General features: G+C 41.5%; 1 protein-coding gene across 5 annotated transcripts in view; it reads right to left on the bottom strand.

The window, feature by feature from the left end:
- LOC121283253 (NADPH--cytochrome P450 reductase-like) overlaps nucleotides 1-25,740 on the bottom strand; it is a 95,713-nt gene extending 69,973 nt beyond the window's left edge. For 4 of the 5 annotated variants that reach the window (XM_041197634.1, XM_041197633.1, XM_041197636.1 and 1 more), the window contains exons 1-2: nucleotides 25,633-25,740; nucleotides 25,005-25,079 (exon numbers count right to left, since the gene is read on the bottom strand). The gene's annotated coding sequence lies outside the window, so the exon portion shown is untranslated. The remainder of the gene's footprint in view (nucleotides 1-25,004; nucleotides 25,080-25,632) is intronic. The other variant, XM_041197637.1, reaches the window with a different exon arrangement.
- Between the last annotated feature and the right edge of the window lie 369 nt (nucleotides 25,741-26,109).

The following is a 26,109-nucleotide window of genomic DNA, read 5'->3' on the forward strand; positions in this document are numbered from 1 at the left end:
TGAATTCTTTCATGGTTAAAGTCCTGCTCTTAGTAAGATATCTTAGGAAGGCAAAGGAATCTAGAGAAACCTATGCCATTTAGAGCTATATTGTGCATTTATTGTCAAAATAGCTCCAAGGCACTTCTTAACAGGCATGGAGTAAACATGAAGGGTCAAGAAGGGAGCACTTAAGGGTGACCGAAGGTTGGTCAAAAGAGATGACTGAAAGGAGCAAAAGGATATATGAAATGGGGTAAGGGAAAGGGTTTTTTCTGGCTTGGGTGGTGGGGGTAAATTTGTCAAAAAAATTGTGTCTTTGTATTTAAAAAGTGCTATATCTAAAATGAGGAAGCTTGATATTGACACAGGTGAGGCCGACCGTATGAAACTTTCAAACCTACTCATTTAAATGGCAGGTCTTTGAGGTAGATCAACACGACAGGGGCTCACTGCAAAACGAGGACACAAATGCAATATGTCAAGATGAACAATCAAAAGAATAGATCCCCTAACCACTTAATTTTTCATGGAAAACTCCTACCATTGAATCACAGATACTAAACAAAAATCCAAGAATCCCACGCAATTAACAGCAGAATTTGGCTTGTTCAGTCACCATAAAAGAGTGAACATGATAGTAAGCAATACTTCCTTAGACCATGGGGTGCCTTCAGCAGTACTAAGCTACCACGGACTTAATCAGAATTTGGTTATCTGGCAACTTAAAGGCTGAAAGTGCCATCAAGTATAGACAATTCAAACAGGAGATTGGCTTCCCTCACTGGGCTCTCAGCTTTAACATTTTTCGGACAGGAGTACTATTTCACCGAAAACCATATTAGCTGGCTGCAAACATAGCATTGCTGTTTTTGCTCTGACTGCATGTCAATGGGGAAGAAGGCAGATGTGTCAATCAAGGCCAGAAGACACAAGTGCAGGAATGTGCTAGAAAACATGGAACTCATTTGTACCGGAATCAGGTTTGTGGTTCCAGCTAATTTTCTCAGATTCTTAATATATATTTGTGAAGTATTTTAACTGATAACTTTATAAATAGAAAGTACTTACTGACATAAATAACTATCCAAGACACCCAGCTGTGGCATGTGGGTACATAAAATACTACAAATTCTAATGTATTGGAGGAAGAGGAAGACTATATACTGGAAGATAAGCTGAAGTTGCCAGTGTTTGACTGATTGCTGCCAAGGTTTATGGTCTCAAATTCAGCCATGTACCCAAGGGGTCAATAAAACAAACCCAGTAAAGGATCACCCATTAACTTGAAGATAATCACCCATCAGAAATCATTTGGGAGAGATGGTCTTACACCAAAAAGAATATATGAATTAATTACAGATAAAAATAGCTGGTGCAAAGCCCCATTAAAGGATTGACAACTTTGGGCAGTTTGCTGTACCACTGGTGGGTGGCAATCAATGGGTGGGTTTGTGTGTGACGTTTGCCTCCCCTAACTTCACAAAAGCATGGGTAACAAAAACACAGCTGCCATTCAAACCAGTGTGAAAATTTAAAATTGTTAAGTGTTGTATAAACATCAATGTACTTGTCTCTTATCCTCTTTTATGCCTTCCCACACCATCTTCTCTCTGGTCCACATGCTCCCTTTTCTCGTTTCTGTGTCCCTGCATTTTCTTTCTACTTTGTCTTCACATTGGCTGCATTGTCCCTTATAGTATTCGTGAAAATCCTCTACTAAACAAGACTTTAAAACTGGATACTGGACTTTCACTGGTGCTATAAATTCAAAGGAGAAACAGCAAATAACCCTAACGCTGGTAATGATTAGCAAAATGCAGTATAAGTCTGCATTGCATCCAATTACAGGGCTGCAACTGAGGAAATAGTTGGCCTACAGACTATAGGGTGAGGAATCCTCTATTAAAAGAGACAAAGACACTTACATTGTATAACACTTTTCCTGAAAAAAAATCCCAAATAGCTTCAAATCAGTAAATTAGTTCTGAAGCATCGTCATAATAGTTATGCAGGCCACTTAGACAGAATTGGAAGAATAGGATTTAACCCAGACCGCGCAGTTACCTAATCTCAGCTTTGAATGTAATGGGACTCTGCAAATGATGATATCACTCAGCTGAGGCTGGGGGAAAAAAATGTTTACTGCTTCCACTCTTCCTTGCTATGAAGTGATCCTTGGAGTAGTGTGTGCATGTGCTTGAAGAACACAAGACTGGGTTCCACTGTAATGCTTTTCTTTCTCCCTCCCAACCCCTCATGAAAGATCTGCTGACATTCTTGATCAAGATTCCTATTCAGAGTAGCAACTATTTGGGGCAGGGGTTGATGCCACTGCCCACTGAACCACGCATTAGTGCAAGGGAGCTTGCCACAGGGGGTGGCAGTGGTAGGGCGGTGGAAATAGAAAAAGGAAAATACACTTGTACTGAATGCCAAGCAGGTCGTACATTTCCCTTATCCAGACACGCAACAGGCATCCTAATACTTTTCCATTACCTATCTTATACAAGTGTAAAATCACCTCTCAGTCCCTTGCTTCCAAGGTTGAAAGATTCTCCCCTAAACTAGAGACTGTGGCTTTGAGTCCCACTCTAGAGCCTTGAGCATATAATCTAGTGCTCAGAGTAAAAGATCCCCTAGGAAACAGTGACCATAACATGGTAGAATTTAGCAGTTTGAATGTGAGAAACTTAACTAAGGGTAATTACAAAGGAACGAGGGCAGAGTTAGCTGAAGTGGGTTGGGAAAGAAGTTTAGCAGAAAAGATGGTTGATGAACAACTACAGATGTTTAAGAAAATAGTTCATGACTCACAACAAAGATGTATCCCAGTGAGGAAGGAGGATTCGAAGAAGGGTTAACCATGGTTGGTTTATCCCAAGTTAAGGATTGTATGTTTTTTTTCTTTCAATTTGATACTATGTGGCAAAGATTAGTGGTAAGACAGAGGATTGGGAAAGTTTTAAAAACCAACAAAAAAAAGGACCAAAGAGGGAGAAAATAAACTTTTGAGGGTAAGCTAGCAAGTGATATAAAAACGGAGAGTAAAAGCTTCTTTAAATAACTAAAAAGGAAGAGAGAGGTCAAAGTGAACATAGGCCCCTTAGAGAATGAGGCTGGCAAGATAATAATGGGGAACCAGAAAATGGCAGAGGAATTGAGTAAATACTCGGCATCAGTCTTCACAGTAGAAGACACGAATAGCAGGCCAAAAATACTAAATAATCAAGGGACAAAAGAGGGTGGTGGGGGGTGGAAATAAATACAACTATCACAGGAGAAAAGGTACCAGGGAAACTAAAGGGGCTAAAGGCCGATAAGTCATCTGGACCTGATAGGTTGCAGCCTAGGATGTTAAAGGAAGTAGCTACTGAGACAGTGGATGCACTGGTAGTAATCTCCCAAGAATCCTTACATTCTCAAAAAGTCCCAGAGGATTGGAAAACTGCCAATGTAACACCCTTCTTCAAAAAGAGAGACAAAAAACAAGTAACTATAGGACAATTAGCTTAACATATGTCACTGCGAAAATGTTAGAATCTATTATAAACATAAGAACTAGGAGCAGAAGTAGGCAATTCAGCCCCTCGAGCCTGCCCCGCCATTCCTTATGATCATGGCTGATCTCATTTCAGCCTCAACTCCAATTTCCCACCCTCTCCCCATAACCTTTCAACCCGTTACTAATTAAAAATCTCTCTCCTCAAATTTATTCAGCATCCTGGCATCCATTGCACTCTGAGGTAATGAATTCCACAGATTCACAACCCTTTGAGAAAAATAATTCCTCCTCATCTCTGATTTAAACCTATCACACCTTAGCCTAATACTATGGCCTCTCATTCTAGAATGCCCCACAAGGGGAAACATCTGCTCCACGTCTACTTTGTCTATCCCCTTTAGCATCTTTTTTCCTCAATTAGATCTCCTCTGATCCTTCTAAACTCTAGCGAGTATAGGCCTAAATTGCTCAATCTCTCCTCATGAGACGAGCCCTGCATCTCTGGAATCAATCTAGTGAACCTCCTCCAGTGCAACTACATCCTTCCTCAAGTAAGGGTACCAAAACTGCACAGTACTCCAGGTGCAGTCTCACCAATGCCTTGTACAGTTGCAACAACACTTCCCTATTTTTATATTCTATTCCTTTATAATAAATGCTAAAATTCCATTTGCCTTCCTTATTACCTGCTGTACCTGCATACAAGCTTTCAGCAATTCATGCACGAGGACACCCAGATCCCTCTGCACTGAAACATTCTGAAGTTTCTCTCCATTTAAATAAAAGTCACTTTTTTATTCTTCCGACCAAAATGGATAACCTCACACTTATCCATGTTAAACTCCATCTGCCAAATTTTAGCCCATTCACCTAACCTGCTCATATCCATTTGTAAATTTCTTACTTCATTGCAATTTACTTTCCCACCTATTGTGTTATATGCAAATTTAGCTACAATACATTCTATCCCTGAATTCAAGTCATTAATATAGATTGTAAATAGTTGGGTCCCAAGGACTGAACCTTGTGCCACCGCTTGCCACCCAGAAAAAGACCCATTTATCCTGACTCTCTGCTTTCTGTTGGTTAGCTAATCCTCTATCCAAGCTAATATATTACCCTAACTCCATGTGATCTTATCCTGTGTATTAATCTTTTGTGCGGCACCTTATCAAAGGCCTTCTGGAAGTCCAGATATACTACATCTACAGGATCCCCATTATCCACTTTGCTCGTCATATCTTCAAAGAACTCTAGCAAATTAGTCAAACATGTTTTACTCTTCAGAAAATCATACTGACTCTGATGGATTGCATTTTGACTTTCCAAATGCCCCATTATTACTTCCTTAATAATGGATTCCAACAATTTCCCAACGAAAAAGACATTAAACTAACTGATCTATAGTTTCCAACTTTCTGCCTCCTCCCCTTTTTGAATAAGGGCGTTATATTACCATTTTTCCAATCCACTGGGACCTTTCCGGAATCCAGGGAATTTTGGAATATTATAGCCAATGTATCCACTATCTCTGCTGCCACTTCCTTTAAGACCCTGGGATGTAGGCCAGCAGGTCCTGGGGACTTGTCACCCTTTAATCCCAATAGTTTGCTCAGTACTTTTTCTCTAGCGATGGTGATTGTTCTAAGTTCTTCCTTCTCTATACTGTCTGCACTACCTGTTCCTATTGGGGCGGTATTAGTGTCATCCACTGAAAACTGAGGCAAAATATTGATTTAGCATCTCTGCCATTTCTGCGTCCCCACTATTAACTCCCCAGTCTCGTCCAAGGGACCAACATTCACTTTAGCTACTCTCGTTCCTTTTATATACTTGTAGAAGCTGTTATCAGTTTTTACATTTTGTGCTGGTTTTCTTTCATAATTTACCTTGGCTCATTATTTTTTTAATAACCCTTTGTTAATCTTTAAAAATTTCCCAATCTTCCAGCCTGCCACTGACCTATGCAATTTTTTGCCTGTAAGTTATCTTTAACTTCCTTGCTTAGCCATGGATGTTTTTTCCCCTCTCTTACCATCTTTCTTCTTCATTGGGACATAACGTACTTGGGAGGAATTGAATATCTCCTTAAATATCTGCTACTGTTCATCAACTGTCCTACTTTGTAGTCTTCCTGCCCAGTCCACAAGGGCCAAATCTGCCCTCATACCTATATAGTTACCTTTAACTCCGGAACACTAGTGTGGGACTCAGGTTTCTCGCTCTCAAACTGAACTTGAAATTCTATCATGCTATGATCACTCTTCCCTATTAGGATCCTTTACTATGAGATCATTAATTAATCCCATCTCATTACACAAAACCAGATCCAGAATATCCTGCTCCCTGGTTGGTTCCACAACATATTTCTCCAAGAAACAATCTCTAATACACTTTATGAATTCTCCCTCAAGGCTACCCTTGCCAATTTGATTAGTCTAGTCTATAAGCATATTAAAATCACCCATGATTATTGCTGTGCCTCTCATACGCTCCCAGTATTTCCTGGTTTATACCATGCCCTACTGCTAAACTGCTGTTTGGGGTCCCATAGATTGCTCCCACTAGGGACTTCTTTCCCTTGTTATTTCCCACCAGGGACTTCTTTCCCTTGTTATTTTTTATTTCTACCCAGACTGACTATGTACGCTCTCCAGTGCCTATATCATTCCTCACTTATAACACTAATCCCTTCCTTTACTAAAAGCTACACCACCACCTTTTCTTTCCTGCCTATCCTTCCGAAACAGGGTATCCTTGGATATTCAACTCCCAAACCTGTTCTCCCTGTAACCACGTCTCAGTAATCACCATCAAATCATACCTATTTATTTCTATTTGTGCTGTTAACTCATTAAGTTTTATTCCGAATGCTACGTGCATTCAGATACAAAGCCTTTAAGTTTACCCTCTTGTCAATTTTGCCTACTCTTGTGATTTTTTTGGTGCAATATGGCGTTCATGCACTCTGTCCCTTCCTTTCACTTTTTGATAGCAATCAGCCTTGTCACTAACTGGCACTCTTACTCTCTCCTTAAACTTTGATTTTTTATATTTTCATGCAACTGAACCCTCCCAACTATTTAGTTTAAAGCCCTATCTACAACCTTCGCTATGTGATTTGCCAGGACACTGGTCCCAGCATGATTCAAGTGGAGCCCGTCCAAACGGAATAGCTCCCTCTTTCCCCAGTACTGGTGCCAATGTCCCATGAATTCGAACCCATTTCTCCCACACCAATTTTTGAGCCACTCGTTTACCTCTAATTTTACTGACCCTGTGCCAATTAGCTCGTGGCTCAGGTAGTAATCCAGAGATTATTACCTTTTTGGTTCTGCTTTTTAATTTAGCCCCTAGCTGCTCGTACTCCCTCAGCAGAACCTCTTTCCTTCTTCTACCTATATCGTTGGTACTTACGTGGACCACGACAACTGGATCTTTCCCCTCCCACTCCAAGTTCCTCTGCAGCCCAGATGAGATTTCCTTAATCCTGGCACCAGGTAGGCAACACAGCCTTTGGGACTCTCTATCCTGACTACGGAGAACAGTATCTATTCCCCTAACTGTACTATCCCCGATTAGAACTACATTTCTCTTTTCTCCCCCCACTTGAATGGCTCCCTGTACCACGGTCCTATGGTCAATTTGCTCATCCTTCCTACAGTCCCCCCTCTCGTCCACACGGGAGCAAGAATCTCAAACCTGTTGGATAAGGGCAAGGGCTGAGGGTCCTGCAGTGCTACTTCCTGGATCCCCCACCTGCCTCAGTCATATCCTCCTGTCCCTGACTACTGGCCGAATTTAAGGTAGTTAATCTAAGGGGTGTGACTGTCTCCTGAAATATAGTGTCCAGGTAACTCTGCCCCTCCCTGATGTGTCTCAGTGTCCGAAGTGCAGACTCCAGCTCATCAAGTCTGAGATGGAGTTCCTCGAGCAACCAACATTTGCTACAGATGTGGTCACTAGGAACCACAATGGGGTCCACCAGCTCCCACATCATGCAGCTACAACACATCGCCTGGCCTTGCATCTCTATTTTATTTAATTACTTTTTACAATTCATTTTAAAACTTCATACTGGTCTTTAGTTTACCAATCTGTAGAATATTTCTCCTATTTACCTTTAATCTGAAAGCAAGTTAGAATAGACATTCAAAATACACTTAAAATCAACTGGAACTCGCTCTCTGCTGAGTTGAAGCTGAAGTGTTAAGCCTCCGATCCTGGGCCCCCTTAATCTGAAATCAATTTAGAAGAGGTAGTTCAAACTAGCAGGTACTTATCAACCAATGAACTAAAAAGATGTAATAGTAGAGCATTTAGAAATACAATATAGTCAAGCAGAGTCAGCATGACTTCATGAAGGGGAAATCATGCCTAATTTATTAGAATTCTTTGAGGTGGTAACAAGCAGGATGGATAAAGGGGAGCCAGTAGATGTAATATATTTGGATTTCCAAAAGGCGTTCAATAAGGTACTGCACATAAAGCTACTTAATAAGATAAGAGCCCATGGTGTTGGGGGTAGTATATTAGCATGGATAATGGATTGGCTGACTAATAGGAGAGAGAGAGTTTGGATAAAGGGAGGCACTTTCAGGATGGTAACCTGAAACTAGTGTAACGCCACAGGGATCAGTGCTGGTACCACAATTATTTACAATATATATATTAATGACTTGAATGGAGAAAGTGAATGTAATATTGCCAAGTTTGTGGATGACAAAAATAGGTGGGAAGGCAAATAGTGAGGACTACAGAGGGATATAGATAGGTGAGTGAGTGGGCAAAAACTTGGCAAGTGGAACATAATGTGGGAAAATGTGAGGTTATGCACTTGGCAGGAAGAACAGAGGAGCTGAATATTACTTATTTGGCCTTTATTTCAAAAGGAATGGAGTCTAAAAATAGATTAGTCTTGCTAAAACTATACAAGGTATTAGTTAGACCACACCTAGAATATTGGGAACAGTTTTGGTCCCTTTACTCAAAGAAAGATATACTGGCATTAGAGGCAGTCTAGTGAAGGTTCACTAGCTGGATGCCAGGAATGGAGGGATTTTCTTACGAGGAAAGGTTGAGTAGATCGGGCCTGCACTCATTGGAGTTTAGAAGAATGAGAGGTGATCGTATTTGAACGTAAGATTCTTAGGGGCTTGACAAGTAGATGTTGATAGGTTGTTTCCCCTTGAGGGAGAGTCTAGGACCAGAGGGCATAATCTCAAAGTAAAGGGTCGCCCATTTAAGACAGATGAGGAGGAACTTCTTCTGAGGGTAGTGAATCCGTGGAATTATTTACTGCAGAAAGCTGTAGGGGCTGGGTCATTAAGTATATTCACGGCAGATGTTTAATCGGTAAGGGAATCAAGGGTTATGAAGAAAAAACAGGAAAGTGAAATTGAGGATTATCAGATCAGCCATAATCTCACTGAATGGCGGAGCAGACTCGATGGGCCAAATGGCCTACTTCTGCTCCTATGTTTTATGGTCTGCAGTATTGAGGGGGTGCTGCATTGTTGGAGGTGCTGTCTTTCAGAAGAAACTTCAACCAAAGCCCTATCTGCCCCCATATGTGGATGTACAAGATCCAATGGCATTGTTTCGAAGAAGAGCTGGAGAGTTCTCCCAGGATCCTGGACAATATTTATCCCTTATCCAACATCACTAAAACAAATTCTCTGATAATCTATCACATTGCTGTTTGTGGGTCCTTGCTTTGTGCAAATCAGCTGCGATGTTTCCTACACTAGAACCGTTACTACACCTCAAAGGTTCTTTATTGCCTGCAAAGTGCTTTGGGACACACTGAAGCTCTGAAAGGCAATATCTAAAGTTAGTTTACTCTTTGAAAAGGCAGCCCTTCTTCATAACACAATTCTCCAAGCTAGTAATCAAGCCCATGGCTCTTTGAGCTTGATAAAAGCAAAATACTGCAGATGCTGGAAATCTGAAACAAAAACAAAAATTGCTGGAAAAACTGGCAAGTCTGACAGCATCTGTGGAGAGACAGAGTTAATGTTCCAAGTCCATATGACTCTCGAAACTTTAACTGTCTTTCTCTCCACAGATGCTGTCAGACCTGCTGAATTTTTCCAGCAATTTTTGCTCTTTGAGCTTGAATACCTGCCTTGTGTCTCAGAGACCAGAGGTAAGCACAGTTCTGTGGTCTATGAGCATGATAATTTTGATGGGTTAAAACAATACTTCCATTGATTAAACGATGTTTTTTTCTTAAATCCAGAGGCACTACAGATACTATGTGACAGTTATGCTCAATTACACTTACTATTTACATTACTAAAATCAATTTACTTTGGACCAAATGTGCAGCGTAATCTTAGACTGATTGGAACAATACAGCATTCCTGCTGGTGGGTTCTATTTCTCCCTAACTGGAAAGCACTAGTCCCCACATACAAATGTCCTCTTCCTTCCATAGAATTAACAGTGCAGAAACAGACCATTCAGCCTGGATCTATGCTGGTGTTTATGTCCCATATGAGCATCCTATTTCATCTACCCTATCAACATAATCTTTTATTCCTTTCTTCCTCACACTTATCTAGCTTTCCCTCCAACCGTCACAACATGGAGCTTTGCGACATGACAGAAAGTGCAAATTCTAACAAGGAATCAGACACCTCTTTACTGTAGAGTTGCAACGAATTGCAAGAGTGCTCGGCATTTGATCCAAGTTGCAGAATATGATGGCCAGTAAAGCCCTACTCAGCAAGCAGCTCCAAAGACAGAGCCCCATTCTTACCCCTGGATGGTTGCTTCAAGCCCAACACCTCCTTTCTGGCTATAGCTCACCAGCACATCTACAGTAAATTGTTTTACTCAAAGCGACTTTCTCCAATGTCAAGGGAATTAATATTGACAGAATGGCAAGTTGTAAGTGTGACTGCAGTAACTATGCATATTCATTTGTTGCACTGATGAACACAGCCCTCTTTGCTGTGTGGATTCAGCATAACACAAACCAATTCCAGGCTAATAAAGGAATTTTGATATGGAATGTCAGTACAGTATTGTGCAGTATTAGACAAGTCATCAAAATTAATTAGTCAAGTGTATTACTCAGTAGCCCAGGGTACACAAAGACATTACTCAAACTGCACCTGAAAATTTCCCCTGGGCTTCTACCTCAACGGTCATAACTTCATGTTTCTCAACAGGATTCCAAAGCTCCAAAGTTATGGTGGCTGAGTAGAAGAAGCCACAGGAAAATTCTCAAAGCATCTGTCCACTAAGATAATTTTACTCAGTTGAGCCTCACAGACGCTGAAGGTTTATCCCTGTATTAATTTAGCCAACATTGAGGGTGCCATGGAAGCCTCAGTGCCTCTGGGGATGAGGGGGACATTTTTAAAAAAAAAAAATTAGCTAGAGAGCTTATCCCCTATCGCTATGGGTGTGCCTGTTGAACATAGGCACAAGATTGTACCCATATGTGCCCTGACAGTGAAATAACTTATCAGCACTCACAATCAGGGTTTGCAAGTTACTAATGACATTTAAAAAAGAGGCATTAGTGGTTACCCATGAAACTGAATCAATGCTTTACTTAGAGAGGAAGAGGGAAGAAAAAGAAAATGTTAACATCTACAAAGCCATACAAATCCTCTGAATGGGAATTTAACAAACCCTCAACCAGCAATTTAATCCACCCCTCAAGGAAAACAGCAAGATGTATGACCAACATTCAACACAGTTTGTGTAGCAAAGTCCTCAGTACTACCATATTGTACTTAATGTTTTACCATGTAAGGAGTTTTAATTATAACAACAAACATAGTAAACCAAGTCACATTATAAATATTGCAAAACTTTCTTTTAGTATGCAAAAGATATCTAAAATCTAGTATGCTTTACATGTTTATCCACCAGCCCTGCCCATCCACCCACTGATTTATAAATCTTGCGCAACCAACTCAGAAGTATATCAGTATTACAGCCTTTGCACATTCAACACCCACTCCACTTTAATGTGAGTAGTTCCAAAGTACAACAATTTGCACCAGATAATATGTACATCTCAATGAAATATACATGGGATAACTAATCAACAGGGCCCAGAAGAGAGGTAGATTCTGTAAGGCATCCTTACTCTTGGCCACCAGTCTCCTGCATTCAGTTAGTTGGTCACACATATAGCTGACAGCAGGTCAGCTCTTATTTATGCTGATGAGAAGTGTAAACCATGACAGTCCTGTGAACTTTGACATTAAAATTAAATTGGTATTTGGCGCTAATTAATGATGTCCAGGCATTGTTATTACCTCTAGCCCACGGTATGACGACAGCCTCAAATCAAGACACAACTTGCTCTATACTCAAGGTCAGAGTTCTGAGAATGGAATTGGTCAGAATATATTGCAGTCAGTATACTCAAAAGATGGCAGAAGCAGTGAAAGGGTGTGTAAGATTTATGAAGAGAAGCCGAAGGAAGGCAACTGGCCTCCAACAACTATAACCACTTTCCTCTGTGCTATGACCGACCCCAAACAGCAGAGAGGTTTCCCTGATTCCCCTTGACTTCAGTTTTGCTGGGGCTCCCTGATGCCACACTCAGTTAAATGCTGCCTTGATGTCAAGGCAGTCATTCTTGCCTTACGTCTGGAATTCTGCTCTTTTGGCCCAAATCTGTAAAGTGAGGTCTGGAACTGAGTGGTTCTGGCAGAACCCAGACTGGGTAGCAGTGAGCAAATATGGTTTAATAATATTGTCAACAACACCTTCCACCACTTTGCTGATGATCAATTGGACTGATAGGGTGGTAATTAACTGGATTGAATTTGTCCCGCTTTTTGTGGACAGGGCACACCTGAGCAATTTTTTTACTTTGTCAGGTAGGATGTCAGTGTTGTAGCTATACTGGAACATCTTGACTAGATGCTGCTAGTTCAAGTGTGCAAGTCTTTAGAACTGCAGCTAAGGTGTTGTCAGGGCTTACAGCCTTTGCTGTTATCCAGTGAGCTCAGCTATTTTTGATATCACGTGGAGTGAATTGGATTGGTTGAAGATTAGCTTGTGACGATTGGGACTTCTGGAAGAGGAAGAGGTGCATCATTCATTCAATAATTTTGGCTCGAGATGGTTGGAAAACCCCTTTGCCTTGTCTTTTGCTCTCATGTGCTGGACTCAGTGATGAGAATGGGGATGTTCATGAAGCCTCCTCCTGTTAGCTGTTTAATTGTCCACCAGAACTCATGAGTGAATGTAGCAGAACTGCAAGGCTTTGATCTGAGCCATTGGCTGTGGGATTACTTAGCTCTGTTTTTCACATGCTGCTTCCACTGCTTAGCATGATTGAGGTGCTGTAGCTTCATAGGGTTAGCACCAATTTTTAGGTACAGCTGATGTTGCTCCTGGCTTAATGTTCTTTGCTTACTGAATCATGGTTGGTCCCCAGCTCGATTGGTAATGTTAGAATGAAGGATATGCTGAGCCACGACGTTAGAGATTGTGGTGGAATACAATCCTGCTGCTGAAGGCCCACAGCACCTAATGGATGCTCAGTTTTGAACTATTCTCTAAATCTCTCTCATTTAGCATTGCGACAGCCTACATTCTCTCTAGGTTATGCAGGCGTGCATCCATGCAGCAGTCCAGAACTTACCGGGCTGGGAAAAATAGGCCATGGACAAAAAGTGGCCAAATTAAAATCTACAACCACACGGCAATCTTAAAGGGGCTGCACAGTGCAAAACGGTCACGTACAATGAAGGAAAATTAGAGGGAACATCAGTGGCAATGCCACACAAGATGGAGTGGCATTTCAGTGTGAAGTCAGGGCTTTGTATCCACAAGCATTGTGCAGTGGTCACACCTACAAATAGTGTCATAGATTGATGTCCTTGCCAGTTTGTCTGTCGCAGCTACAAGGCCAAGTATGTTTTCTTGTGTCAGATTTGTCACCGCTTGCTGTTGTGGCCGAGACCCCTGCACTTTCAAGGAAAGAACCAAACTTTGGAAGTGAGGGGACAGCAAGATCAGTTTTTTCTTACTTTAGCCAAAAGCTGGTACAGGCATAATGAACCAAATGGTTTCCTTCTAGGATGCTAGAGTGCAGAAAAAAACATCTCAGTGAAATTGGTCTTTGCCAATCTCAGAGCACAGTTACATGCATGTTAAGCAACATGTCTACATTGACGAGCCCTGCAAAGAGGCTGATTCCTGTGCCAGATATTCCTCTTCAACAATTGCCATCAACAATAAGGTGCAACTGATGAGCTAGGCAGCTCATTTTTTAAAACTACAATGCTTGTGCTGGTAGAGTTCAGCCAGCACAGCTCCAATTATGCACACTAACTTCAGGGTTACCACTTAAGGCACAAGTGGCCAAGTCAACAATCCTTATTACAAAAGTTATGCAAGGTAGAGTGGAAAGACCTGCACTCAAAGTCATTCCACAGGCAGATAGCATTACAGTCTGCAACTGAGGTCAACAACCACCAGGATCTTATCATAGAATGCTAAACCTTCACCTCAGAGCTGACTACTAGTCTGAAAGCCACAAGCAGAAAAGTATTACAGAAAGTGAATGAAAACTAGAGGGAGCGAATGAAACAGAGTGAAAACAGCAGTGGGTTTCAAGGTGGCTCCTGGACTGGCAGTTCCTTATTGAACTCCTTTGTTATGTTATTTAAAACATACCTCTTTGACCAAGCCTTCAGTCACTTGTTCCAGTTTATTCCAATGTGGTTTAGGTGTCAAGTTTTGCTTGCTATCAATCCATTGAAGCACGTTAGTTAAAGGCACTACATAAATGCAAGTTTTTTTTGGGGGTTAAAAGATCAAAAATGTGTACACAAAGAAAAGAGCAAAGTTAAGTCCTACTCTGTAATCCATTCTAGATGGGTTTCTTCCTATGGTGGGAAACTTCCAGTCAGGAGATAATTAGACATGTGGTTTATTACTAGTAAAGAGCCCCCTCCTAACCCCCATTGTGACAGCCTAAACCCTTTATGAGCATATTGGTTAATATAAAAATTTTAGATTGACAGTCCACTTTGCTAAACACCTACAATTTGTCTGCAAGCATGAGCCTGAGTTTACAGTCACTTGGCTGCACAGTTACAGAAGTTCCCATGCAGACCTAGCATAAGTCAACCCTTTCAAGTTACTGCACATGTGCAGCTCTACGAAAAAATTTAGAGGTTCCTTGCACTTAAATGAACAGGCAGAACACAAAAGAACTAGAAGCAATGTTCCTCTCCATCCTTGGCCTCCAACACTATTCTCAGGATGCTCAATGCAAGCTGAAGGAACAAGGACAAAAAACTGCCGGAAAAACTCAGCAGGTCTGACAGCATCTGTGGAGAGAAAGGCAGAGTTGACATTTCGAGTCCATATGACTCTTCTTCAGAGCTAAGAGGAGTAGAAATGCGGTGAAATTTATACTGTTTAAGGGGGGTTGAGCAGGTGAAGCTGGATAGAAGACTAGCGATAGGTGGAGGCAAAGGAGAGATTGTCAAAGTTGTCAAAAACAAAAGGTCAAAGGGGTGTTGGTGGTACTGGCTAGAGGAGATGCTAATGGTGACATTAAGGGTAGAAAGCAGAATGTGATAATAGCCAGACAAGGGTCACATCTGTTCCGATGATGCCACTTTCCAAAACTGCGCTTCTGACATGTCTTCCTTCTTCCTTACCTGAGATTTCCGACCCACGGTGATTGACAGGGCCCTCAACTGTGTCCGACCCATTTCCCGCACCTCTGCCCTCACACCTTCCTCTGCCTCCTAGAACAATGATAGGGTCCCTCTTGTCCTCAATTATCAACCCACCAGCCTCCACATTCAAAGGATCATCCTCCGCCATTTCCACCAACTCCAGCACAATGCCACCATCAAACACATCTTCCTTCACACCCCCGCCACACCCCCCCCCCCCCGTCAACATTCCGTAGGGACCGTTCCCTCTGGTCCACTCTGGTCCACTCCATCATCCACAACACCTCAACCCCCTCCCACAGCACCTTCCCATGCAATCACAATATGTGCAACACCTGCCCCTTTGCTCACCACCCAACCCCCGCGCCCCCTCCTCGCCATCCAAGAGCCCAAACACTCCCTTCAAGTGAAGCGCTGCTTCACTTGCACTTCCCTCCCAATGCGGTCTCCTCTACAATGGAGAGACCAAACGCAGACTGGGTGACTGCTTTGTGGAACATCTTCAATCTGTCTGCAAGCATGACCCAGACCTTCCTGTGACTTGCCATTTCAACACACCATCCTGCACTAATGCCCACATATCTGTCCTTGGCTTGCTGCAATGTTCCAGTGAAGCTCAACGCAAACTGGAGGATTGGTACCTCATCTTCCGATTAGGCACTTTACAGCCTTCCGGACTTAACATCAAGTTCAACAACTTCAGATCATGAACTCTGTACTCCATCCTCAGCCCTTTTTTTAATCCCCTTTTTTCAATATTTATTTTTAATTTAATTTTTTTTTTACACTTTAAAAATTATTTTTAAATTCATTTTCATTCATTGTTTTATCCGCACCTTTTAGCCTATTTTTGATCTTTCAGGCCCAGGGTTTCATGCATTGGAACTTCCAATCTCAGCCATGTTAGTGAGGAGGTCAGGAAGCAGCCAAGCAGAGGACATTTAGAAAGGGAAGATGGCCCCCATTCACCTTCTCAGTTACAGAATGACCCCTGTAATGGGATTAATTAACTTAAAAAGAACTAGCAAAAATACACACTGTTTGCTACCAAAGTTAACAATATCGGAAAACACAAATCTTCCCAAATTCTTCAGAAGCAGGGGGAAAATTCAGAAGCCACCTTGAAAATTTACACTGTTGCTGACAAAGTCCAGCACAGTGATCAAAGGTGATATCATAACTTATCTGTGCAGAACTATGAGCTTCATTTGCCAGCGTGAGTTCTGCAACTTAAACAACAAATCAATCATCTGAGCGGTACGTCCTGCAAAGGTAACAGCAAAGTAATCTCTATTTTGTTTACTTGTCTGTTTTGTGGAAATTTGTACACGTGCATACAAAGCACTAGTTCTGCGTAACCAACAAACACTTTCAATTCACAAGCCAAAGTTCAAAATGCAGGACTGAATTGTATCATTTATGTCTTGCCCACCTCAATTGTTTCCCTTCGTGGAGCCACTGATTTGTACTGATGCAAGATTCCAAAGGGACCAGTAATCTTCAAATGCCTCACTCTCTCTCTACCCAGTCTTCACAGGCAACTACTGACAAGCTATTCCACTAAAAAGGGCATCACTGGCAAACTCAGTCTGCTCCTGGATCAACATCCACAAAAACACACTTTCTAGAAAGAGCCATTAGATAGCATACAGTAGAGAGAAACGTGGCAGATTTTGTCACTCAATAGCCCCAAGGAGGCAGAGGCTAATTGTAATATCCATTACCACTGCTGAAATACAGCAAAGACAGAACTCCAGAATTAACAAGACATTACAGGCAGAGTGTGTGTGTGTGTGGCTGGTCCTGCACCCCAAAAGGATATTAGAGAGCAATTATAGTGCATTGTTGCTCCAGTGAGCAAAAACTAGCCAAACAGGATTCCATAGTAAGGCCAGTCTCAGAGCTTCATTTAATTTCTTCCTCGTTGCATCTACCATGTTATAGGATTACAGAAATGCAACTCATTTTCTTCAAAGTAATTTCAATCTACTGCCTTTCTTATCTCCTGCTTCCAAAACCCATTTTCCCCTAATATTTACTGTACTGTTATGTAATATCTAATATAAACTATAAACCAGAAACAGAACTGCCCAGCATCTGCTTAAATACAACTTCATTGAACTATACAGCACAGATATAGGCCAGTCTTTGTCGGAGTTATGTCCTCATGAACCACCTAGTCCAATCTTACTGTCCTGCTCGTTCCCTATACCTTTCAGTATTCATTTTCAAGCAACTATCAGATTTTCTTTTAAAAGAATTTAGAATTCTGCAACAATGGTTTGTGATACAGAATTCCACACTCCAGCTACCCTGTTTTAAGGAAACATTTTCTCATCTCCCTTTGAATTCTCTTTGCGATTACAGTTACCTTAAAATTTGTGTTTTCTTTTTATCATTGCACTGAACCGTGCAAACAATCCATTGCTACTATTTGATCACAACCCTTCATGTGTGTTGAAGGCTTCAGGTCATACCTCAATCTTCTCAGCTACACTGGAAAAAAATTTCTCCTCAAGCTCCAGTGATGCTTTGGCTGAGCGGTTAAGTCTTAAGGTTATTGGTTCAAGTTCCATTCCAGAAATTGGAGCACATAATCCAGACTGCAGCACGAAGTGTGCTGCTTTTCAGATGAGATGTTGAAACAAGGTGTTGTCTCACATGCTACTTTGAACAACAGCAAGGAGTTCTCAAAGTGTTCTGGCCAATACTTATCCCTCAATATCACAAACAGATTATCTGGTGATTTCATTGCTATTTGTTGGACTTTGCCATGTGCAAATTGGTTGCCACATTTCCTATATTACAATAGTCACTATGCTTCCTAAAGATTTCATTAGGACATCCTGAGGTTGTGAAAAGTGCTTTAATAAATATATATCATTCTTCTCTTTTCCTAGTAACATCTTAGTGAATCTTTGCTGCATCTTTTCCACTGCTTTGGAAACTTCCAACAATGAAGTGCTTAAATTGGCAGACATGCCAATTTCATTTTTGAGGATTTGAGTCCTTCTAAATTTCCTCCTAAGCCACTTTGAGCAAGGAACGTTGAATGAATCCTCCAGCCTGGGGTCGCCACAATACTGGTTGTTCACATTTCATATTAAGCATAATTTTTTTGGATTTGGCAGATGGTTTGACAGCCTTCCTGCCGCTAACCCTCCCCATTTTTCTGTGCTGAGAACTGGCACAGGTACACAATGGCTTCCCTGCACCGGTGGCTGATGGCCATTACAGCCTGGAGTGGGACTCAAACCAGGGCCCTTTTGGCTCAGAGGGAAGAGCAATACCAGCTGCACCACTCAGACTTTTCACCAGCTATTCATCGTACCCAAATTTAATTTGCAAATTACTGCCTAGTCACAAAACTGAAATGATCATCCCAAATAACAATGCTGTTTTTGATCAGCATAGAATCCCATCACCACATTGAAGAGTCTCCCAAATTAACTATCAGGAAAGCCTCATAAGGCACACATACCAAGACCTTGAAAGTTTAGATGCAGAAAGACAAGGCTTGGGGTCTTCACTCTCCAGGGGTATTACTGATCATAAGATTAGAGATCAGAGGAGTAGGGCATTCGGCCCCTCGAGCCTGCTCCACTGTTCAATAAGATCAGGGTTGATTCGATTGTGGCCTTAACTCCACTTCCCTGCCTATACTCTATAACCCTTGACTCCCTTGTAGATCAAAAATCCAACTCAGCTTTGAATATATTCAATGAACCAGTCTCCACTGCTCTGAGGAAGAGAATTCCAAAGATTAACAATCCTGAGAAAAGAAATTCAGGGACAGCTGCAGCACTTTGTCCAGTCACGACTGTCCATTAAAAATATTACTCAAGTATGCATTACAAATATCTATTTCATGAGAAATAAACAACTGAACACTTCCTTCACAATATGTCCTAAGAGTTTCAATTTGTAAAAGGACACTTCCTTCCAGCCATGGAGCTTGATGATGAATTACATTATCTTATTTGTGTAAGCATGAACTGTGAGGTTGGTACCACAACCTCACTGCTGATAGTCAGGTACAAGCTGCTATTGGCCACTACTACAGCAGTTGTTCAATTAGTCTTTGTTTACAGTTTCTTGTGGTTCACAGCAAAGTGCATCTGCTCAGGTCATCTCAGGTAAGCAAGGTACTAAATTTCTCCTGTGGCATTCATTGCTCAGGTCAACCAGATCCAGTCTTCTGGTTATTTCTGACTTTTACTTATTTTGACCTCTTCTTTTCCCTCATCTACTGCATTCAACCATTTGCCTCTCCCCATTCTTCCTACCAAAATGTATTACTGCACACCTGGTTGCCTTAAAGCTGCCATATGTCTGCCAGTTCCACTAGTCCATGTCCTCCTGCAATCTGTTAAAATTCTTCTCATTGTTTACTATATTTTCAAATTTCTTGTCATCTGGCAACTTGGAAATTATGTATTGCATATCCAAGCCAGCTCATTACTTTTATATCAGAAAAACAGTTATCCTAATACCAACCTCTGATCATACATACCATTGTATACTTCCCTCTAGTCCGAAAAGCAATTGTTCACCATTACTCTCTGCTTTCTATCCCTTAACTAATTTCATATTTATACTGATACTGCCCCTTTAATCACATCAGCTTCAATTTTACTAACCAATCCAATACTGTCAAACACCTTTTTATGTCCATATACAAAACATCAACCATACTACCTTCATCAACCCTCTCCATTACTTAAAAACTCAATCAGGTTAGTCAAACACTACTTGCCTTGAACAAATGCCAATTAACTTTGTCCTGGATTAGGGTCTCAAAGTTTCCCCACCAAAGTTAAGCTGACTGATTGCCATGGTTATTCCACTCCCCCTTTTCAAAAAAGGTGATGTAACATTTGCAATTCTCAGTCCTCTGGCACAACCCTCAACCATAAAAAATTGGAAGGCTGTAGTCAGTACCTCCACAGCCCTTACTTCCCTCATTAACCTAGATTGCATCCCAACTGGACCCTTCTACTTAGGAGGACTCCCAATCTTTTAATCTACCTCCTCTTTATCTATTTTTATCCTAACCAGTACCATTATTACCTCCACTGCTATATTGGTAGCATCCTCTTGTCTAATAAAGACAGCTGCAAAGGGCTCTTAGTACCTCAGCCATGCCCTCTGCATCAATGAGGTGATCTCATTATTTACTAAATGTCCCCACCTTTCCACTAATTGTGGTTATAAAAGACTTGGGTTTCCATTTATATCAGCCACTGATCTATTCTCATACTCTCTTTCTTTGCCCCTCATTCTGATTTTAGATTTCTTCTATACTTTCTGTATTCAGTTTGGTTCTTGACTGTTGACTCGAAACGTTGACTGTGTTCCTCTATGCCGATGCTGCCGGACCTGCTGAGTTTTTCTGGATATTTTTATTTTTGTTTAAGAAAGCTTGGCTGATGGTTTCAGGCTAGGGTTGAGGCTAGGTGGAGGCCTTACCAAACCACCATATGAAAGATGCTGCAGGATAGTAAATTTAACTTCAAAAAGAAAAATCATTTACAGGATGCATTTATTACCGATCCTCAATTGCTCTCAAGAAGGTAGTGGTGAGCCGCCTTCTTGAATATAACTGAACAGCTTGCTAGGCCATTTCAGACAACTGTTAAGTCAACCGCATTGCTGTGGGTCTGGAGTCAATTTGGGCCAGACCAGCAGTATTACTTCCCTAAAGGACATTAAATAACCAGATAAGTTCTACGACAGTTTGGTCAGTTCCTGGTCATTCTTACTGATGCTAGCTTTTCCTTCCAAATTCAATTAGTTGAATTTAAATCCCTAAGCTACTATCCTGTGGCGTGAACTTATGTCTGCAGATCTTTAGCCCATGTCTTTGGATTACTAGCCCAATAATGTTACTATGCTACCATACTCCATTAATCAGATTGTGAAAAACGTGGCTTCAGCATTGGCCAGCATATCAATCACATCCCAGAAAACCGAGCTCCAGCAATGAAAAAAAAACATCCGGCATATGGTAGTGTAGGCGTTTGATTACTGGAATGGTATTCAAGTGAATGCAAGCTCAAATCCAACACCGGCAGTCTAAAAATAAACAATTACTGAAAAGCTGACCTTGAAGCCAGCAAACTGTTGCAAAAAATTGATTAAGTGCCCTTTAGGGGAAAAAAAATCTACCCCCTTTACCCAATCTAACCTATATATGACTTCAGTCCCTCAACAAACTAGCTAACTCTTAACTACCCTATTAAGTGGTTTAGCATGCCATTCAGTCAAGGCAATGAAGGATGGGCAATAAATTGTGACCCGCCAGGGACATTCATATCTCGAGAACGAACATGTTAAATATATAAATATTCTGGAAGACGTTCTTTATTTAATACCAGCTATACTACATACCAAAAAAGTACACTCAGGTGTGCTATAATTGGTCTATAACCGATGGAGGCAAGCAGGTTGAAACAGAGATGAGTGAGCACCAGAGCCAAATAAAAAAATTCCGATACAAATGCTACCCAGGTGAGGAGTGCAGCAGGGACTGGGCAGTGGTTGCCAAGGGCTGTAACTGACAGCACTGATTTATTTATTGATCACCGTCAGAATGTACAACAGCAGTGTAAGACAAGGAAAGCTTCTATAGCGTGATTGGTCCCTGAACACTTGTATCAGATTGCTGCAACTCAAAAACGTGAACAGCAGAGATTAATCAGAGAGTATAAAATAAATGTTTATTTAACATAGATACTCATGATAGCCATTATCAGTTTAAACAGATCATGCACACTCAAGTCAGGTTGTTTTGATTGGGCAGTGATCACATTCATATAAAACTAATTTTACCTTAAAAGTGCAAGTGGTAATAACTTATTCCCCTCTGCAAAGAAAGTGCCAGTTTATATCATGTTACCCCCTTCAAATATTCCCAAACTTTACCAAATGTTGGTTGGTCCTGTTTTTGAATACAATCTGGTGAAACAAATTTAAACAGTTTTGCCATGAAAAACAGTTGTCCGTTATTAGCCTTTCCGAGATACGCAAGTACTGACCTTCCTCAACTTTGCTCTAATCTACGATGACCAACAGGACAAAACTTCCTACTTAACACTGATCAAGCAGTCCTGCCTCATTCAGAGAAGCTCTGTTTTTTTTTTAAAAACATACAGTCCCTACACTTACACCATCCACGCTTAACAAAGGCATCAGATCAAATAAGGCATCAAATCAGATAAGTAACGCTAACCATTTCTCAATATCACAAGGGGTTAATTACAAAGGCATCACTTGAAACTAATTAGATGAGATGATGAATTCAGGCAATACAACAAGCCTTTCACATCTTATAATTCCCTGTACTTACCAATTTATGTACCGCTTCAGAAAACACCTCCACCTGTGCAATGTGTATTCTTTATGCACTGGAGATTGGTGACAAACTTTAAGTATCAGGGGTGAATGTAACTAAGGCAATCACTGGAGTCTTGAAAGGTACAACAGCCAGGCTGTACTTGTAACCAGGAGCACATATTCTGAATTTTCTTAAACAGGTTATAAGGGTGCATAAGGATAAAGGAAAGTGCAGTGTGTTAAGTTTGCTAGGTTTTAAAATTATACATAGGATTATATAGAATGTACAGCACAGAAACAGGCCATTTAGCCCAACTAGTCTGTGCTGGTATTTATTCGCCACATAAATCTCTTCCTGTTTCATCTGTCTCATTTCAACCTTTCAGCATATCTTTCTATTCCCCCTTCTCTCACGTATTCATCTAGTTTCCTTCTGAAAGCATCTTTGCCTCAACCACTTCCCTGTAGTCCCAAGTTCCATATTCTAATCATGTTAAGAGGTGACTTAATTAAGGCGGTCAAAATGGTCAGAAGAAGTTGAAGGGTGGAGAGAAATTATTTCCTCTGGTTAGCGAGTTGAGAACAAGGAGCCATAACCTGACAATTAGAGCCAGGTTATTCAGGAGTGAAACAAAAACAAAAATTGCTGGAAAACCTCAGTAGTCTGACAGCATCTGTGGAAAGACAGAATTAACATTGAGTCCAAATGACTCTTCTTCAGATCTTTCTCTCCACAGGTGCTGTCGGACCCGCTGAGTTTTTTCAGCAATTTTTGTTTCAGATTTCCAGCATCTGCAGTATTTTGCTTTTATTCAGGAGTGATATCAGAGAGCTTTTCTTTACATGAGCAGCCATGGAACAAGCTCAAAAGGGTTAATGGCCTACTCCTGTTCCTGTGCTTTGCTGTTGTTCGCAAACACAAGATACTGATCAGCCATTATGAAATGAAGAGTTTATGGCACAGAAAGAGGCCACTTGGCTCATTGTGCCTGCATCAGCCGTAAAATGAGCCCCTCAGCGTAATCCCACTTTCCAGCATTCAATCCATAGCCCTGCAGTTACGGCAATTAAGGCGCATATCCAATCACCTTTTAAACGGGTTGAGGATTTCTGCCTCTACTACCCTTTCAGGCAGTGAGTTCCAGACTTCTACCATCCTCATCTCCCCTCTAATCTTTCTACCAATCACTTTAAATCTATGCCCCCTAGACACTGACCTCCATGGTAAATAGACCCTTCCCATCCATTCTATCCAAACCCCTCAATTTTGTACACCTCCCTCAATCAAATCTCCCCTCAGCCTTCTCTGTTCCAAGGAGAACAACCCCAGCCTATCCAGTCTTTCCCCATAGTTGCAATTTTCCAGTCCTGGCAACATCCTTATAAATTTCCCTCTCCACTGCAACTACATCCTTTCTGTAAAGAGGTGATCAGAACTGCACATGGTACTCAAGTTATGGCCTAACTAATGATTTAGACAGTCCCAGCATAATCTCCCTACTCTTATATTCTATGCCTTGGCTAATAAAGAAAATGATTCCATGTGCCTTTTTAGCCACCTTATCAATCTGTCCTGCTATCTTCAGGGGTCTGTGGACATTCAACTCCAAGGTTCTTCACGTCCTCTGGATCTCTCAGTACTCTCCCATTAATTGTGTATTCCTTTGCCTTTCTTGACCTCCCCAAATGCATCAGCACACACTTCTCCAGGTTGAATTCTATTTGCCACTTTTCCACGCACCTGACCAGTCCATTGATATTTTCCTGCAATCTACAGCTAACCTCACTATAAGCCACACAGCCAATTTTTGTGTCATCTGCAAATTTCCTGATTATGCCTCCTACATTTACATCCAAAACAAGCAGGGGGCCTAATACTGAGCCCTGTGGAAGCCCACTGGAAACAGCCTTCCAGTTGCACAAACACCCAACAATTATCCTATGTTTTCTGCCACTGAGCCAATTTTGTATCCAGCTTGCTACATGCTCCTGGATCTCATGGGCTTTTATTTTTTTTTAAGACCAGTCTGCCATATGGGGCCTTGTCAAAAGCCTTGCTAAAATCCACATAGAGTATAACAACTACACTACCATCATCAATCCTCCTTGTTACTTCCTCAAAAAAATTCAATCAAGTTAGACAGTGTATAACAGGCAAATCGTGTTTACACCAACACGCCTGATGTAAGAGATGGAGTCCATACAAGTTAACCTCCAGCAGTCTTTCAAGCAGATAGGTTGGGGTCTGAAATACGTTTATGATACTTATCTGCTAACTTTAAGAAGCTATTCAAAGTGGTCTGCTCTGGCTTCCAGACTTCACAATCTGACCAACCAAGCCCAGGCAACCCACATTCTATTTCACACTCGCATTTATTGCTTGCTTGTTTGACTTTAGCATAGCTGGAAGGTTTGGAAAGCCTGGTCGAAATCAGAACACCAAGCTCCTGTTAGTGTCTGCGAGGAGGTACTAGTGCAAATCACAAGAATTTAAGTTTCATAGTACTCACCTAAACGACCCCAAAGGAGGAATTTGGAAAGCGCTCAGAATCACCACTTAGATATTCCCTGATCCAAAATAGGTCCTAAGATCCACCAGAATACAATTATGGTTTGGCGAAGTAAGTTTGCAGATTTTATGCTTCCTAAAACATACACAGCTCTTTATTTTATAGATTTTATCACAGTCGAGGGGGTGGCAAACACCCTGGGGACAATAAATACTATGGCGGGGGAGTCTGCCATGGGCAAAGCACCAAGTGTTTCAATGTGACCATGGACTTGTGTGGAGTTGAGCAAAAGCTGAATGACCCTCACCTTGTCGAATACAGGTCAGTGAACACAGAGCTACGGCGGATACAAACTAAGGCCAAGCAGCCTCCACTTCCCGAAGGGAGAGGGAAGGTGAGGCTGAGCTCTCCCCTTCGCCCTGAAAAAAGCTGAACCTGGGTCAAAGCGAAGTGGGGAGGTGGGGGAGATATGGAGAGGACCCCACGTACACCAGCGGCTCACCCTCACCCGGACCCAGACCCGGCGGCTTGGAAACTCCTCCACCCCCTTCCGAACTGCCCCGACCCCTTTTAATTAACGAAACAGCGATAGCGCACAACAGAAAAACTGGCTGCCTTCCATACTCACACGGCTAAGCAGATCAATGGCAGCACCGGTGGCTTCAGAGCGACCTACCCCCCCCACCCCCCAAAACCCCCACAAAACGGCTCGCACCTCCACCACCCCACCAGACATGGGGGGGGGGAAACGGGGAAAGCACACACTGCTCACATCTAATAAATCAAGAGTTCACTCATTAAGGTAAAATTAAGTATATTCTCAAAGAGTTAAATTTTAAAACCATAACCGTCCGATTAAAATACCGTGCATTTTTCCTCAATAAATAGAGATCAAGTTATAGACTCCCCCTCTATATAATAATGGTACAATCCAATCCTCTTCGCCCCGCCTCCAAGTGAGGATTAACCACTGTTGGTATAGGGAGATAAACACATTTATTAGACTGACACTGTATCGGATAACGTATTCAAAGCTAGATCTTAACTTTAAACATGCTGAGAGTTAAAACCATCATCTTACGTGGTAGAAATTTGATCTAAAATG

The sequence above is a fragment of the Carcharodon carcharias genome, chromosome 10, assembly GCF_017639515.1.
Source record: "Carcharodon carcharias isolate sCarCar2 chromosome 10, sCarCar2.pri, whole genome shotgun sequence".
Lineage (NCBI taxonomy): Eukaryota > Metazoa > Chordata > Chondrichthyes > Lamniformes > Lamnidae > Carcharodon > Carcharodon carcharias.